Genomic DNA, 18,677 nt, shown 5'->3' with positions numbered 1-18,677 from the left:
CTTCGCTCTCCACGATGTATTGTCAACACCATAATATCTTCGTGTACGAAAGATGTCGGTGTATGATCGGTGTCAATATGCCCGTTTTGTTGTCATTCATACCATAAACCACAAAACTGGTTTTGTAGCAAATATGTGCCGAGGAATCTGACGCCGAGACGAGAACCTATTGCATAACCACTTATCTCTCCCAGTCGTCAATAATTGCTCTGCGCATGCGCGTAATCAAAGGAAGTATACACGTCGTTGTGTGGCCATCTTCCGCTTCTGACATTTGTTGCCGATCGCGCAGCGCGCCTCGATTTTCATGGCGCCAAAGAAATAGTGTGCGTTTTCCGCACGCGAAACGTGTCGTTTTCTATGCCTTGAGCTAACATCGACGACAAAGTCGCTTTTCTCAAATATTTGGCTTGCCGCTTTGCAAATATGTGCAGTATTCATTCGCTCATGCTTCAAATAACAGCGTAATGGAGCCAGCCTTTGTTACATTTTCCTTCCCAGTATCTTCCATTCAATCAGCCCGCTTATAGCAGCATAGAAAATTCAAGCACTTTGGAAAGATCCGAATTCCCCCTTTCAAACGTTCCAAACAGTAGCCATAATAGGGCAGGAGAGATATTTTACCCAAAGCATTCAAATCCACGATGATATTTTACGCGTTTGAATAGAGGGGCATGAAAGAGACTTTAGGCTGAATAAAGCCCGTGATAGCGGGTCGGGCCCAGCTTGGAGTACATTTCCTCTCAATACACCGATTCTTTATCATGGCGACGATGGACAAAGAAGATATTTATCATCCCCAGCCCTTGGTTCTCACAGCCTCAGTAGCAGCTCCGATCTGCACATATTTCATTTCTGCAAACGTGACGACTCTTTTCAAAGTTTCAGATAAAGCTGAAAAGACCATTTCTATGGTTCTTTGAGATCTGCCAAAGCCTTGATGAAACTCGGTCATCCCTACGTCGGCTCTCATTCTTGTAGCTTGGAAGCGATTACCAGTGAGTGACAGACCTAACATTGTAACGAAGCTTTCCATTAAAATCCCCATAGTCTCCTCGCGATTCATCTCTCGAGTTGCACGTGCTATTGTGTTCTGATTCAATATCATTTCCTCTGTATCTTCCTTGCCAGAACTATACAAAACAGGCAAATCTGTAGCTGGCTTATGGAAAGTCGTAACCTAGCTTGCCATGTACAAAACGTTGAGATCTTGAGCCGTTTCTTAGATGTCGTTCGGTGGCTTGGTCGATGCAAAATATGAAGGAGTAATTGTATTGGCTTGGGATGCTGGTGGTAAAACGCTGGTCGTGCTTGAACGGGAGAGTATGTAAATGTATTATGGACCAAACCAAGCTGAGGAGAGCTGTATTTGTCCAAATTGACACAATGACACTGTTGATGTTGTGATAATTATTGGTTGACATTTTAGCCTGAATATGTCAGCGAAGCTGCTTTTATAGCGTCAGTTATAGACTGTGTATAAACATTATGTATGAAGAAACCGTCTTATCCATTTTACCAATTTCTGAAAACCAAAGACCAAAGGTTCGGTGATGAAAAACCTAGACACATGAGCAAAGCGAATAAGGGATTCGAACCCATGAATCGAATTGCATTGCCGTTCTGGTCCTGACAATTTATCCATTTTACCAATTTCTGAAAATCAGAGACCAAAGGTTCGGTGATGAAAAACCTAGACACATGAGCAAAGCGAATTTGGGATTCGAACCCATGAACCGATTAGCATTGCCGTTCTATTCCTGCTTAACGACCGCGATATGTAAATAACCGATATTGGACCAGGCTATCGTGTGATTGGCATCATGATCATGGATCTAATCATGATATGATGAGATGCATCAACCAAGTCAGCGAGCTTGATTACCCAATCCCGTTAGTCGCCTCGTAAGATAAGCATGGGCTGCTGAAGACCAATTCGAACCCTAATCTTTCCGCGAGTCAAATCAACGACGTGTCAACGGAGCTATCGTTGTTTTATTCCTTTAATATCGAAACCCAGGCAGGTTGGCATTCAGTTGCAACCCTTAACTTTTTGTGTATAACGTGGTTGGGGATGAAACCACAGACCTATCTGCAGACGCGCTATCCTCTCGAGTGACTTTTGTTTTATGACGCTTTGAGCAATATTCCAACATGGGCTCGACACATTGTACTCGATTCGGAATCTAACCCGGGACTTCGGTGTGACGAGCGAACGTTTTATCCACAAGGATACCCCGCCCCTATCCACTAGAGGTAGTTAATGTCCCTGTATCATGTTCTTCAATGTCAGTAAATAATGCCTGACTGTTCTCATTCTCTCTCATTCTGAAATTACTGTGATGGAAATGTCGCAGCAACTGTACATGTTTAGTGAACACCAATATAGACTTGCATTTTTGTCCAGATGTAAATGTAAACATTTCACGTTAGGTTGTGACATGTAGCAACGGTTTAATCACATTCAGATGAATTGTAAATGGGTGTATGTTCAAGTTTGCAAACAGTCAGAAGATCGTTCTTATCATGTTCCTGTGGGTAAGCAAACGATGGACGTCACAGTGGCGTAAATTATCTACCATCGTGTACACTTGCCGTAGAGTAGAGAAGTGTTTGATCAGGGGCGACCCACCCTCTCATGTTATGTCTGGTTTGTGTTACTTACAAGCTGTATCTAAATCTCCTTGTCCATTGTTCCATTCTTCTTCCCTCCCGATCTTTTCGTCTCACGGTCTTCCGGTCTCGCAGCCTCCAAGTCCTGTATTCTCTCAGTTTCTCAGCCTCTCAATCATCTCGCCTCCCAGCCTCCCAGTCTCCCAGCCCCCTAGTCATCTTGTCTCCCAGCCTCCCATTCCTCTAGTGTCCCAGCCTCCCATTCCTCTAGTCTCCCAGCCTCAGATTCCTCTAGTCTCCCAGCCTCCCATTCCTCTAATTTCTCAGCCTCCCATTCCTCTAGTCTCTCGGCCTCCCATTCCTCTAGTCTCCCAGCCTCCCATTCCTCTAGTCTCCCAGCCTCCCATTCCTCTAGTCTCCCAGCCTCCCATTCCTCTAGTCTCCCAGCCTCCCATTCCTCTAGTCTCCCAGCCTCCCATTCCTCTAGTCTCCCAGCCTCAGATTCCTCTAGTCTCCCAGCCTCAGATTCCTCTAGTTTCTCAGCCTCCCATTCCTCTAGTCTCCCAGCCTCCCATTCCTCTAGTCTCCCAGCCTCAGAATCATCTAGTCTCCCAGCCTCCCATTCTCTCTAGTTTCTCAGCCTCCCATTCCTCTAGTCTCCCAGCCTCCCATTCTCTCTAGTCTCCCAGCCTCAGAATCCTCCTAGTCTCCCAGCCTCCCATTCCTCTAGTCTCCCAGCCTCCCATTCCTCTAGTCTCCCAGCCTCCCATTCCTCTAGTCTCCCAGTCTCCCATTCCTCTAGTCTCCCCAGCCTCCCATTCTCCTCTTGTCTCCCAGCCTCCCATTCTCTAGTTTCTCAGCTCTCCCATTCCTCTAGTCTCCCAGCCTCCCTATTCCTCTAGTCTCCCAGCCTCCCATTCCTCTAGTCTCCCAGCCTCCCATTCCTCTAGTCTCCCAGCCTCCCATTCCTCTAGTCTCCCAGCCTCCCATTCCTCTTGTCTCCCAGCCTCAGATTCCTCTAGTTTCTCAGCCTCCCATTCCTCTAGTCTCCCAGCCTCCCATTCCTCTTGTCTCCCAGCCTCAGATTCCTCTAGTCTCCCCAGCCTCCCATTCCTCTAATTTCTCAGCCTCCCATTCCTCTAGTCTCTCAGCCTCCCATTCCTCTAGTCTCCCAGCCTCCCATTCCTCTAGTCTCCCAGCCTCCCATTCCTCTAGTCTCCCCAGCCTCCCATTCCTCTAGTCTCCCAGCCTCCCATTCCTCTAGTCTCAGCCTCCCATTCCTCTAGTCTCCCAGCCTCAGATTCCTCTAGTCTCCCAGCCTCAGATTCCTCTAGTTTCTCAGCCTCCCATTCCTCTAGTCTCCCAGCCTCCCATTCCTCTAGTCTCCCAGCCTCAGAATCATCTAGTCTCCCAGCCTCCCATTCCTCTAGTTTCTCAGCCTCCCATTCCTCTAGTCTCCCAGCCTCCCATTCCTCTAGTCTCCCAGCCTCAGAATCCTCTAGTCTCCCAGCCTCCCATTCCTCTAGTCTCCCAGCCTCCCATTCCTCTAGTCTCCCAGCCTCCCATTCCTCTAGTCTCCCAGCCTCCCATTCCTCTAGTCTCCCAGCCTCCCATTCCTCTTGTCTCCCAGCCTCAGATTCCTCTAGTTTCTCAGCCTCCCATTCCTCTAGTCTCCCAGCCTCCCATTCCTCTTGTCTCCCAGCCTCAGATTCCTCTAGTCTCCCAGCCTCCCATTCCTCTAGTCTCCCAGCCTCAGAATCCTCTAGTCTCCCAGCCTCCCATTCCTCTAGTCTCCCAGCCTCCCATTCCTCTAGTCTCCCAGCCTCCCATTCCTCTAGTCTCCCAGCCTCCCATTCCTCTTGTCTCCCAGCCTCCCATTCCTCTAGTCTCCCAGCCTCCCATTCCTCTAGTCTCCCAGCCTCCCATTCCTCTAGTCTCCCAGCCTCAGATTCCTCTAGTCTCCCAGCCTCAGATTCCTCTAGTTTCTCAGCCTCCCATTCCTCTAGTCTCCCAGCCTCCCATTCCTCTAGTCTCCCAGCCTCAGAATCATCTAGTCTCCCAGCCTCCCATTCCTCTAGTTTCTCAGCCTCCCATTCCTCTAGTCTCCCAGCCTCCCATTCCTCTAGTCTCCCAGCCTCAGAATCATCTAGTCTCCCAGTCTCCCATTCCTCTAGTTTCTCAGCCTCCCATTCCTCTAGTCTCCCAGCCTCCCATTCCTCTAGTCTCCCAGCCTCAGAATCCTCTAGTCTCCCAGCCTCCCATTCCTCTAGTCTCCCAGCCTCCCATTCCTCTAGTCTCCCAGCCTCTAGCATCCCAACTGCGAACATGGATGCTCATGATTTCAAACCCTGGATTTTCTGGTCCAGATCGCATCCCAACTGCGAACATCGATGGTCATGATTTCAAACCCTAGATTTTCTGGTCCAGATCGCATCCCAACAGCGAACACCGATGCTCATGATTTCAAACCCGAGATTTTCTGGTCCAGATCGCATCCCAACTGCGAACATGGATGCTCATGATTTCAAACCCTAGATTTTCTGGTCCAGATCGCATCCCAACTGCGAACATGGATGCTCATGATTTCAAACCCTAGATTTTCTGGTCCAGATCGCATCCCAACTGCGAACACCGATGCTCATGATTTCAAACCCTGGATTTTCTGGTCCAGATCGCATCCCAACAGCGAACATCGATGCTCATGATTTCAAACCCTGGATTGACTGATCCAAATCGCATCCCAACTGCGAACATCGATGGTCATGATTTCAAACCCTAGATTTTCTGGTTCAGATCGCATCCCAACTGCGAACATCGATGGTCATGATTTCAAACCCTAGATTTTCTGGTCCAGATCGCATCCCATCTGCGAACACCGATGGTCATGATTTCAAACCCTGGATTTTCTGGTCCAGATCGCATCCCAACTGCGAACATCGATGCTCATGATTTCAAACCCTAGATTTTCTGGTCCAGATCGCATCCCAACTGCGAACATCGATGGTCATGATTTCAAACCCGAGATTTTCTGGTCCAGATCGCATCCCATCTGCGAACACCGATGGTCATGATTTCAAACCCTGGATTTTCTGGTCCAGATCGCATCCCAACTGCGAACATCGATGCTCATGATTTCAAACCCTAGATTTTCTGGTCCAGATCGCATCCCAACTGCGAACATCGATGCTCATGATTTCAAACCCTAGATTTTCTGGTCCAGATCGTATCCCAACTGCGAACACCGATGTCCAGACTCGGTCATGGACGACCACAGTATTACTGACTGCGTCGTTAAACAGCAACAGCAACAGCAACAACAGCTGCCTCTGTGGAGGAGATGGCGGCTACAGCTGCAGTAAGACTACACCCATTTCGTCCACCAAGCAATAATGCACAGACATTTATATCCATAACTCACTTTTTCCTACATTTAGTGTTCTTCCATGTCACGCTTCATTATGCGGTGATGAATATCCCATCGCGCAAACTGGCCAAAGTAATTGTAGCAGCTCAACAATACAACAGTATGGGATTTTATCTATTCTGGCTTGTAAACAAAGGCTGCGTCTACGGACAAGTTGCCGTGCTATAAACAACGCTATTGTGTGCTATTGAGCTTTTGTTCAGTACAACAATGAGTTGAAATTCTTCATATGTTTCCTATTTAAAGTAACTGTATGCTCCGTGTTGGCTTTTGTGATAGACCACGTCGTTATGAAGTGGGTTTGTATGTGGGTTTAACTCTCTCCAGAGTCGAGAGAATTGCACTGTCTCACGCAATAAGCAATAACAAAGAGGAAACTCTATCGCCATGTGACATTTATTATGCATTCGCCAGGAAAATAACGATATACATAAAAGTGTACTTTTTACCGCGATGAAAGCAACTGAAATATGTTTCAAATTATCTTCTAACATGTCTCACGCCTTCTATCATATTTTATGTGAGATGTATTTGTATTGATACATCCATTTGTAAAATAGTACGGAGAGACGACACATGGATGTAAATGAAGCTGATATAAGTGATGTTAGTGAAAGAGTGAGTGAGTTTACTTTTACGCCGCACACAGCAATATTCCAGCTATATGGCGCGGTCTGTAAATAACCGGACCTTCACGGGTGTTAGCGAAAGAGATAGAAATTCTGTGCTTCTTTGAAAGACTTACACATACGACGGGGTAGCTAGACTGTTAAAGTGTTCGCTCATTACTTCAAATGACTGATTTCGATTCCCTGTGATGGCCCAACAGTGATGTAGCTGATCGTTCCAAATGGCATACGGCTTTGGGGTAACCTAAAGGCGTTCGCTTAACCTGTCACAAGACCCGAGTTCGATTCCCAACATGGGTACACTGTGTGAAACCACATTCTGGGTTCTTCCGCCATGATATTGCCGGAATATTGCTAGTCACTCGCAAATTGCCTAAACAAACTCATTTAGTCAATAGAATAAGAAGTGAACATGTGTTCGACGTGTCTGAAGGCTGATCGGTGTAAATGGCCGGTGTTATTTGAATGCTATCATAATCATAGTCTTTTGGCTTTGGTCAGTTACCACAAAGTGCCGAAGACACCTTTTTTAAATTTTGGATCAGGTTGTTCTCGATAGCGTCAATGTATTCATCCAATGGTTTAATATATGTGAAAAATTAAATCAGCTTCCTTATACAATCAGATCAAAATGTGACCCAATGCACCAGCACGTGTATCTTCTATTGACATCGAATTAAGCCCTTTGTTAGAACGCAGGTGCGTGTAACAGGATACCAGCTAGCGTTGACAGAACGATCGCGTGCAGGGCACGTGCAGATAACATCAGCACGTGCGTGCACGGATAGCCATCTACACGTGCGTATTCTTTACTCTTAAATAAGGGTAGGATACCTATTGATTAAAGAATTTAGTTATAGTGTACCCCGTTTGGGAAGTGCAAGCCTAAAACTTAAACCTCAGTTAAGCTCATACACGTGGGGAATCGAAAATACAGATGTTGAGGTATTTGTTGGGGAATCAAATGGTTGAAATAGAAACATTAGCCGAGCAAACACGTCACTTGAGATATGATTCGTCCTTGTGACGAAACTATTACGTTTCGCTGAGATTTGTCTGAGGACATTTGAGTTACCTTTGGAATAGTGAGCATTTGATATACACTTCGCAGTGCGTTTGTTGTCAATATTGCTTAAAGACGGCGGTTTGTAAAGAAACGCCTCTACAACAGATAGTCCAGTGATTGATAGCATGAGCACAAATATGTTCAAATGGGTTATGATGATATGCAGCCTCGTCAGAGGGCCTGACCACGCGATGCCCTGGTCGCCTCTAACGACAGACATGGGTTGATGACGGCGATCTTCCAAACACATTACGATAGGACTATTGTGTCACCTGAATACGCCACCTCACCGCTGTGTTCATGTTTATGTATTTTTATGAATAACTAAAATACAATTTACGCCTGTTGACAAGTTACGAGAAGACCAGATGGTAGCTATCGCCGAGTCCATATCTTGTGATTCAAAGAGAAAATAACAAGGGCAGGACATGCCTATTGTCATTTTGTATACAATATATGGAATGTTTCAGTATGTTTCTAAATTTCAATACAAATATGGTTACACCAAAATGACTTATGCATAAGGGTTTTTCTTCAGCTTACTATACTCATGCCAATAATGGTTGTCACCCCCACCCCACCCCAGCCCCACACACCTCACACCTCTCACCCCACACCCCCTCTCCAATAAAACAAATTGAAGGGGGTGACAACCATTATTGGCATGAGTATATTAGAGGATAGGATTTCGGAAAACAGCGATTTTAAAGAGAAGTATGAAATAAAGGATGTTTACCATTCTCCAAGTGAATATATTGAGATGTTGGCATTGTGCAACTAAATGTTTTAGACAAATGGGTGCGGTTTCATGGTATAATGAACATTGCTGAATCCTGGCTGTATGGAATAGCATGTTCACGTTCAATAAGTTAGAGCTGTAAATACCGTTGTCTCAACTGCAGTTTGTATCGGATAAAGGGATAAACAAGTAAACAAACGGACAATATCTCCGTTCAACAATCTACCGTTCAAACGATAAAAATGATATCACCATTGTGAAAATGTAATCTCAGTACCACAGTAAGACGTACCACAGTTAAGTTTGCAAAGCCTCATCTATGGATGAAGCACCACAGATCTCTATGTAAGGTCACATCTATGTAAGAAGTACCACAGATCTGTATGTAAGGTCACATCTATGTGTGAAACACCACAGATCTCTATGTAATGTCACATCTTTGTAAGAAGTACCACAGAGAAGTACCACAGATCTGTGTGAAGGTGAAACACCACACAGGCCACATCTATGTATGAAGTACCACAGATCTGTGTGAAGGCCACATCTATGTGTGAAAGCACCACAGATCTGTGAAACACCACAGATCTGTATGTAAGGTCACATCTATGTGTGAAACACCACAGATCTGTATGTAAGGTCACATCTATGTAAGAAGTAACACAGATCGGTATGTAAGGCCACATCTATGTATGAAGTACCACAGATCGGTATGTAAGGCCACATCTATGTAAGAAGTACCACAGATCTGTATGTAAGGCCACATCTATGTATGAAGTACCACAGATCTGTGTGAAGGCCACATCTATGTATGAAGTAACACAGATCTGTATGTAAGGCCACATCTATGTATGAAGTACCACAGATCTGTTTGAAGGCCACATCTATGTATGAAGTACCACAGATCTGTATGTAAGGCCACATCTATGTAAGAAGTAACACAGATCTGTATGTAAGGCCACATCTATGTATGAAGTACCACAGATCTGTGTGAAGGCCACATCTATGTATGAAGTAACACAGATCTGTATGTAAGGCCACATCTATGTATGAAGTACCACAGATCTGTTTGAAGGCCACATCTATGTAAGAAGTACCACAGATCTGTGTGAAGGCCACATCTATGGATGAAGTACCACAGATCTGTGTGAAGGCCACATCTATGTATGATGAATCAAAGCTGTGTATACATACACACACACACACACACACACATTCCAGTGTTTAGACAAACCTTGCGCTGTGCTGTTGAGCTATGCATGAATAACTAAAGATCTCTATTCAGCAGGGTATGAAATGTGATGCTATCTAATATAAGTACAGTCTCATTTTCAACAACAGAAACGAGCCTGACAAACGTGTTAATGTGATATGAGCTTCCAGTCAAGTCTATGACAGGGCCTCTTGTACATATATAGATGCATGCCAGCAAATAAAACGTCATCTCTAACAAGTTCAGATGTTTTATACGTCTCTCCACACATCAGACATCTTAAACTAATATGTCAGTTGCAACCTCTCTTTTGAAATATTTCAAAGTAGGGAGAGGTTATTACCGTTAAGTCATCACTCAACATATCAATGGAGGCATAATTTATGCATCGTCAAGCAAGTGTAAAATTTAATTTAATCGTTGATGCTATCATCCTCTTTGATATGACCACTTATCCCGGCCATCTAGTGACATAAAGGATGCTCTATCTCACTTTCATTTGTAACCACGGAAACCAGTGATTCATGAAAATTGTGTAATGCTCCCAAAATATGCGTCGTAAACGCACGATTATATGCTACGGTGTTACTCTTTGAACCGACTGCCGGAGCGTTCTATAAGGTGGCGGCCCAGGTAATCATACGGTCTATTTTTTGTGGCGGATGAAAAGGCTGTTCGGTCGAATGTGCGTATTCTGCCGCCCGGGTTTAGTACTATGTACTGCCCCGTGTCTTAGAGGAATGTCGCCGACAGTTGATTGCCTGGCAGATAGTGGAACAGCCCGATTTTATAGACGGCTTGTGTGAATGAGTTCTTTAAAACTGCTCACTGAATAAAGATCCAATTTGTATACGTCCTTTGATATTCTTTGTACATTAGAGGTGGTTTCTACTGAGGATATTTGTTCGCTTGTAAACATAGCCCACACAATGCCCAATACAAACTGGGAGAATGACACAATGCCGGTCGCAGCTATAGACCTTTCAGGGCTGGACTTTGTTGCTCCGAGTTGGTTCCAAGCTAAGAGTTACAGCCAATGATTTTCTATACTCAATTCTACGGGCTTTTAAAGGGAGGAAAAAGCCTTTTGGTATTGAAAGACCTCCACTCAGTAATAACTACTCTACCCTGTAGTGTTCGAAATGCCTCTGCCATTATACGACTTTAGTCGACGCGTTTTACAATCAGACTGTAGTTCATTTGTGATATGTACAACATATTTAGAAACGCTGGCCATTGTCTGAATACAATGTGGCCCCTCTTCAATGTGACTTTTTTCAAGTGCCCTATTCACCGTCAGACAATGCGGCCACGGAAGGTACATTATTACGAGGCAATGTGCGAAATGATACACTCGTCTCGCCCGAAGCCTGGGCCTACCTTTTATATGGTCACAAAGGCCTAGAGGACCCTGGTAGGGGCATTGTTAACATTTGAAAAGCAGGAGACCGAGCGAGGATAGCATGACGTGCACCCACACCACAAGCCAAGATACTTCTCTGTTGGGAGGAGGTGGAATTCACCACTCGGCTATTACAAATCCAATTCGATTTTCTCCCGACGATTGCGCTACTCGTCAGGTACGACCAGTGAGTCGATGAGAGAGGGTGTGTTGGAGTGAGCTGGGATATTTACCTGTGGTGCCCTGATCTGAGAGGGGGGAGGTACCCCGGACGCCGTCACATGTCTCAGGTATGTACGATCCTTACCTTCACCGTGTCATGTTTGTTAATACGGTGTTTGCTCCGCGTGTGGATGTGCATCTCGCTTATTTCAAGCCTGACTCCCGGGGCCGAAACAGCTGTTATAGATGACCAGTGGGGAGCCAGGCATGAATCGGGGAGTCAGTCTCAGCTGGTGTCCCTGCCCGGACCCGGACCCTCAGGGTGGGAGGGGAGTACATTGGGTAGTACCAACTGTAACGTTGTGAAGATGTACATACCACGACCAAGTGCCATACGTTCAACCGTGGATGCTGTAATCAACGTTATTACCATGTGACATGTCATAGAATTGAAATGTTCACGCGACAGCAGCTTGTCAATTTCGCCAACACTGGAATAGCTGTCGAGTAGTGTTATCAAGGAATGATCAGTGTATATCATGAAGAAGTGGGCAGCACAGATGTCAGATTGTGTTAATGTAGAATGTTTTCAACACACCACACAGCAGAGTGTGTCTCGATTCATAGCTACACGTTAGTATTGCTATTACATTATATGGTCTCTGCTATTACCAATTCATTATTTTGCTAAATGAATCCTCATTATCGTAGAATGGATGTCTTTCTATTCACCTGTTTACATGTTTACTCAACACAGTCTACTGCGTGTTAACACAACATATTACACAGTGCCATTTCCTACAAAAAATGTTTTTGTTTATTTTGTAATTACCTGTATCGTAGGAGATACATAGTTGTGAACAGTTGTTTGTTTACTTGGTTTGTCAACAAATTAAAAGATGATTTGTGTCAGGGTAGGTTAGATTATATTATCAACACAGAATTTTCTCATCTAGCAAATGGTGATATCATTTTTATCGTTTGAACGGTATACTGTTGAACGGAGATATTGTCCGTTTGTTTACTTGTTTATCCCTTTATCCGATACAAACTGCAGTTGAGACAACGGTATTTACAGCTCTAATTGGGGTCACGTACCAGGTATTTATAGCATCTGTGTGGTTTAGTAAGCCAAGTGTTGGATAATTAATACCCGCTTGTTGACTTGTTAACACCCCACAACCTACTGTGTGGTGTACGCCAGGGTAGATAGCTACACCCCGTGTTTTTCCAACACAAATTTCATGCAGTAGACATCAATGTCACTTTCTAAAGAAACGTAAGGCCGGTTTCTCATCTTTTGTATGAGATCGTGCGCAAATAATCAAATTTCCTGTTCTTTACAAATAGAATTAGCGTTTCCTCTGTCGGCAATACATCCTTGTGGGCTCCGATTCGGTTAAGCAAACGTTTTGGTTATTTATAATGGGCGCCATGACTATGATATATCATGATAAATAGGTGGTTCGGTTTTGATTGCCTGTTTAATGGCCCAATGTTTATTTATAATGTATACAACCAACTTGTTACACAGGGAAAGAAGGTCAGCGGTTATATCAAGTTTACACCAGTTTAGCAATTTCTGTCACAAAAACAGGTGTGATCAGCTCTTCAGGAAAATGCCTTATTCTCAAATCTTTTACTAAAAATAGAGTCCTGTTAGTATAAAGACTAACACCTAAATGTATTTTATGACCTCAGTACAATTTCTGCTGTTTAGCTAAGCCACCCCTTTGACAGTAACATCTCAGTTTACTAATGATATAACTTGTAAAGAATATTGATTTTCTCAATATCTTTTGAATATGAACTATTCTCGTGTATTCTGCTAATACCCTCTAGCTTTGTTTATTTGTCTTTGCATTGGTGAAGAAGTAATGTGATAAAGACAAGTAAAGTAGACTTGTAGACTTGTATACTTGTTAATAGCTGAAATTCATAACGATCATAACAAAAGATTATAGGAATACACAGTATTTAACTTAACCCTCGTCTTATTGGCATTAAGTGCTTTTCAATTAAAAATGTAAACTGTATTTTCAATATCGTTTAACCTCATAGCGTCATACCAATTGAAATATAGTTCACCATGAACACTCCGGGTTACCTTGATACCATCACTCAACCTCATAGCTTTGAAAATATAGTTCACCCAGAAAACTCCCATATAGTTCACCATGAACACCCAGTGGTATCCTTGATAACATCACTCAACCTCATAGCTTTGAAAATATAGTTCACCCAGAACGCTCCCATATAGTTCACCATGAACACCTAGTGGTATCCTTGATAACATCACTCAACCTCACAGCTTTGAAAATATAGTTCACCCAGAAAACTCCCATATAGTTCACCATGACGCCCAGTGGTATCCTTGATAACATCACTCAACCTCACAGTTTGGAAAATATAGTTCACCCAGAAAACTCCCATATAGTTCACTATGACGCCCAGTGGTATCCTTGATAACATCACTCAACCTCACAGTTTGGAAAATATAGTTCACCCAGAAAACTCCCATATAGTTCACCATGACGCCCAGTGGTATCCTTGATAACATCACTCAACCTCACAGCTTTGAAAATATAGTTCACCCAGAACGCCCCTATATAGCCTCGACAACATCACCAAACATCACAGCAGCTGAATTATAGTTTCTTATTTCGTAGCCATTAAATGCCGAGCACAAACAGCTTGTCACATATAATATATACAAAGAATTGTGCCTCTTCTAAACCTTCAGTTTTCGAGTCTGCTTCTTCCCCTTCCGCACCAACATCTTGCTCAAATACCGCATCTCCTACTGCTGAATATTAGCCAGACAGTGTTATCATTAAGGCTCCTAATACAAAAGTATACAGTTAACTAAACGAGTATAGCTCGAGGCTCGACAGCATATTGTATGTATCAGGAGCGACACTTTATAGCATTAGAAACTAGCCATAGTCAGTTGCCCCGCTTTAATCCATGATCCCATTATTGTTCTCCCCCTGTTGTCACAGACTCGTTAGGCATGTCAGGCTGAGATGCATATATTGCATGCCTGGTTAATAACCATAGCTATTATATATGCCTGGCTACGTCCTGACGTCTGAAATACGATTGATTTGAAAGAAACAATAAAGATAAATAAGCTTGGAGGTCTTATTTACCGCCTTTTAACATTTATCACACTCGATGTGTTTCGAAATCTTTCCTAAACGTTTGGAAGTATTTCTAATTTATCCTGCATGTGGACCGTCCCAGGACAACATTATAGGACGAAGCGTATCTTCCGGTTTATCGTTTATATTAGCACATCAGGATATTGTCTCCTTTATTTTTGCAAAGTTATTTTTATGGGGTTTTGTTTAAAAGCAAAGAAAATGGAACATTTATAACGTTGATGATGATATAAATTCAGCGGTTTTTTTATTGTGTAATGTATACCGAAAATACTCGTTCCAGTCTGCTCAGGTGTATGAACTGTTAGTGGTAGGTACAATGCACTCACTCATAATGCTCATATCCAACGTTTACAACATACCATGTACATATAACCGACGAAACAAATCATAAATCATCTTATCAGAAAAAGGTAGTATTTTGTGTTTGTGTGTGTGTGTGTGTGTGTGTGTTCAAACAACATTTGAGTAATTGTGAATAATGTTGTTATCTCTCTGTCATCATATATAAAATTCATATTCATATTCACACTCACACTCATATTCATCCCGCCGTGATATTGCTGGAATATTGCTAAAACGGCGTAAAACCATGCCCAGTCATATTCATATTCAATTTCACATTCACATTCACATTCGTATTCATATTCACATTCACATTCACATTCACATTCACATTCACATTCACATTCACATTCACATTCACATTCATACATTCACATTCATATTCGTATTCATATTCATATTCATATTCATATTCATATTCATATTCACATTCACATTCACATTCACATTCACATTCACATTCACATTCACATTCACATTCATATTCGTATTCATATTCATATGTGAAGTGTTGGAGGACAGAAGTTTTTGTTTCCAGAACCTCGTTCCATCTGTATCATTTGTATTCATATGTGAAATGTTGGAGGACAGAAGTTTCTGTTTCCAGAACCTCGTTCCATCTGTATCATTTGTATTCATATGTGAAGTGTTGGAGGGCAGAGGTTTCTGTTTCCAGAACCTCGTTCCATCTGTATCATTTGTATTCATATGTGAAGTGTTGGAGGGCAGAGGTTTCTGTTTCCAGAACTTCGTTCCATCTGTATCATTCATATTCATATGTGAAGTGTTGGAGGACAGATGTTTCTGTTTCCAGAACCTCGTTCCATCTGTATCATTCATATTCATATGTGAAGTGTTGGAGGGCAGAGGTTTCTGTTTCCAGAACCTCGTTCCATGTGTATCATAATTATTCATATGTGAAGTGTTGGAGGGCAGAGGTTTCTGTTTCCAGAAACTCGTTCCATCTGTATCATGTGTATTCATATGTGAAGTGTTGGAGGGCAGAGGTTTCTGTTTCCAGAACCTCGTTCCATCTGTATCATTCATATTCATATGTGAAGTGTTGGAGGGCAGAGGTTTCTGTTTCCAGAACCTCGTTCCATATGTATCATAATTATTCATAAGTGAAGTGTTGGAGGGCAGAGGTTTCTGTTTCCAGAACCTCGTTCCATCTGTATCATGTGTAATCATATGTGAAGTGTTGGGGGGCAGAGGTTTCTGTTTCCAGAACCTCGTTCCATATGTATCATAATTATTCATAAGTGAAGTGTTGGAGGACAGAGGTTTCTGTTTCCAGAACCTCGTTCCATCTGTATCATGTGTAATCATATGTGAAGTGTTGGGGGGCAGAGGTTTCTGTTTCCAGAACCTCGTTCCATATGTATCATAATTATTCATGTGTGAAGTGTTAGAGGACAGAGGTTTCTGTTTCCAGAACCTCGTTCCATCTGTATCATTCATATTCATATGTGAAGTGTTGGAGGGCAGAGGTTTCTGTTTCCAGAACCTCGTTCCATCTGTATCATTCATATTCATATGTGAAGTGTTGGAGGGTAGAGGTTTCTGTTTCCAGAACCTCGTTCCATCTGGATCATTTGTATTCAAAGTTGTAGATGAGATGATCAAAATGCTATCATGTCATACTGTATGCAATAAACGCAGAAATGGGTCATTCCATTGGTCAGTAAGTAGGTCCAAGACGGTGATTATGAGCGGCTAGTCCTAGTGTTGTGGTTTGTCCTATGATATCGGTATCGGTGGTTCATAGCTTGGTAATAGTTTTAGCCATTATCAGTTTTGGAGTTTTATTATTCCTCTTAGCATCAATAAGTCGGCATTTAATTTGGTTGGTCAAAGGTTTAGGTGTGTTTATATTGTCATGGTCCATCAATGTGGAATCACATACTGGATGGGTACATCATGGAAAGACATGCCTGTATATAACTGTTAGATACTTAGGTGTCAATAAGAACACGTGTGTTTATCTAGAGATATGCGTTAGTAGGGTTATTCACACATACATATACTTATACATATAGTAGGAATGAGTGATATGTAGTGTGTGTGTGAGAGAGACTCGTGTGTTTATCTAGAGATATGCGTCAGGAAGGTTATCCACACATACATATACTTATACATATAGTAGGAATGGGTGATATGTAGAGTGTGTGTGTGTGAGAGACTCGTGTGTTTATCTAGTTATATGCGTCAGGAAGGTTATTCACACATACATATACTTATACATATAGTAGGAATGAGTGATATGTAGTGTGTGTGTGAGAGAGACTCGTGTGTTTATCTAGAGATATGCGTCAGGAAGGAAGGTTATCAACACATACATATACTTATACATATAGTAGGAATGGGTGATATGTGTGTGAGACTCGTGTGTGTGTGTGAGAGAGAGACACGTGTGTTTATCTAGAGATATGCGTCAGGAAGGTTATTCACACATACATATACTTATACATATAGTAGGAATGGGTGATATGTAGTGTGTATGTGAGAGACTCGTGTGTTTATCTAGAGATATGCGTCAGGAAGGAAGGTTATCAACACATACATATACTTATACATATAGTAGGAATGGGTGATATGTAGTGTGTGTGTGAGAGAGAGACACGTGTGTTTATCTAGAGATATGCGTCAGGAAGGTTATTCACACATACATATACTTATACATATAGTAGGAATGAGTGATATGTAGTGTGTGTGTGAGAGAGAGAGACTCGTGTGTTTATCTAGAGATATACGTTAGGAAGGTTATCCACACATACATATACTTATACATATAGTAGGAATGGGTGATATGTAGTGTGTGTGTGAGAGACTCGTGTGTTTTTCTAGAGATATGCGTCAGGAAGGTTATCCACACATACATATACTTATACATATAGTAGGAATGGGTGATATGTAGTGTGTATGTGAGAGACTCGTGTGTTTATCTAGAGATATGCGTCAGGAAGGAAGGTTATCAACACATACATATACTTATACATATAGTAGGAATGGGTGATATGTAGTGTGTGTGTGAGAGAGAGACACGTGTGTTTATCTAGAGATATGCGTCAGGAAGGTTATTCACACATACATATACTTATACATATAGTAGGAATGAGTGATATGTAGTGTGTGTGAGAGAGAGAGACTCGTGTGTTTATCTAGAGATATACGTTAGGAAGGTTATTCACACATACATATACTTATACATATAGTAGGAATGGGTGATATGTAGTGTGTATGTGAGAGACTCGTGTGTTTATCTAGAGATATGCGTCAGGAAGGAAGGTTATCAACACATACATATACTTATACATATAGTAGGAATGGGTGATATGTGTAGTGTGTGTGAGAGAGAGACACGTGTGTTTATCTAGAGATATGCGTCAGGAAGGTTATTCACACATACATATACTTATACATATAGTAGGAATGAGTGATATGTAGTGTGTGTGTGAGAGAGAGACTCGTGTGTTTATCTAGAGATATACGTTAGGAAGGTTATCCACACATACATATACTTATACATATAGTAGGAATGGGTGATATGTAGTGTGTGTGTGAGAGAGAGAGACACGTGTGTTTATCTAGAGATATGCGTCAGGAAGGTTATTCCCACACATACATATACTTATACATATAGTAGGAATGAGTGATATGTAGTGTGTGTGTGTGTGAGAGAGACTCGTGTGTTTATCTAGAGATATACGTTAGGAAGGTTATCCACACATACATATACTTATACATATAGTAGGAATGGGTGATATGTAGTGTGTGTGTGTGAGAGAGACTCGTGTGTTTATCACACAGACATGAATATGTATATGTGGATATCAATGACAGCTTTTCTCATATTTTACTAGGGGTATATGTGTGCAGTAATGAGAGTCAAATGTGTTAATCACCGAGACATGTATGTGTAC

At 42.4% G+C, this 18,677-nt stretch overlaps 1 long non-coding RNA gene across 1 annotated transcript in view; it reads left to right on the top strand.

Annotated features, from left to right (window-relative positions):
• The first annotated feature begins 10,845 nt into the window (after nucleotides 1-10,845).
• The window catches only part of LOC124285324, a 37,853-nt gene continuing 30,021 nt past the window's right edge, over nucleotides 10,846-18,677 (top strand). The window contains exon 1 of the long non-coding RNA XR_006900789.1: nucleotides 10,846-11,373. This is a non-coding gene — a long non-coding RNA (uncharacterized LOC124285324). The remainder of the gene's footprint in view (nucleotides 11,374-18,677) is intronic.

This window comes from Haliotis rubra, unplaced genomic scaffold (assembly GCF_003918875.1).
Source record: "Haliotis rubra isolate DU_JTF1 unplaced genomic scaffold, ASM391887v1 Scf359, whole genome shotgun sequence".
In the NCBI taxonomy this organism is placed as follows: Eukaryota; Metazoa; Mollusca; class Gastropoda; order Lepetellida; family Haliotidae; genus Haliotis; species Haliotis rubra.
Note: the sequence above shows the minus strand (reverse complement) of the source record. Positions and strands in the feature narration are given on the sequence as shown.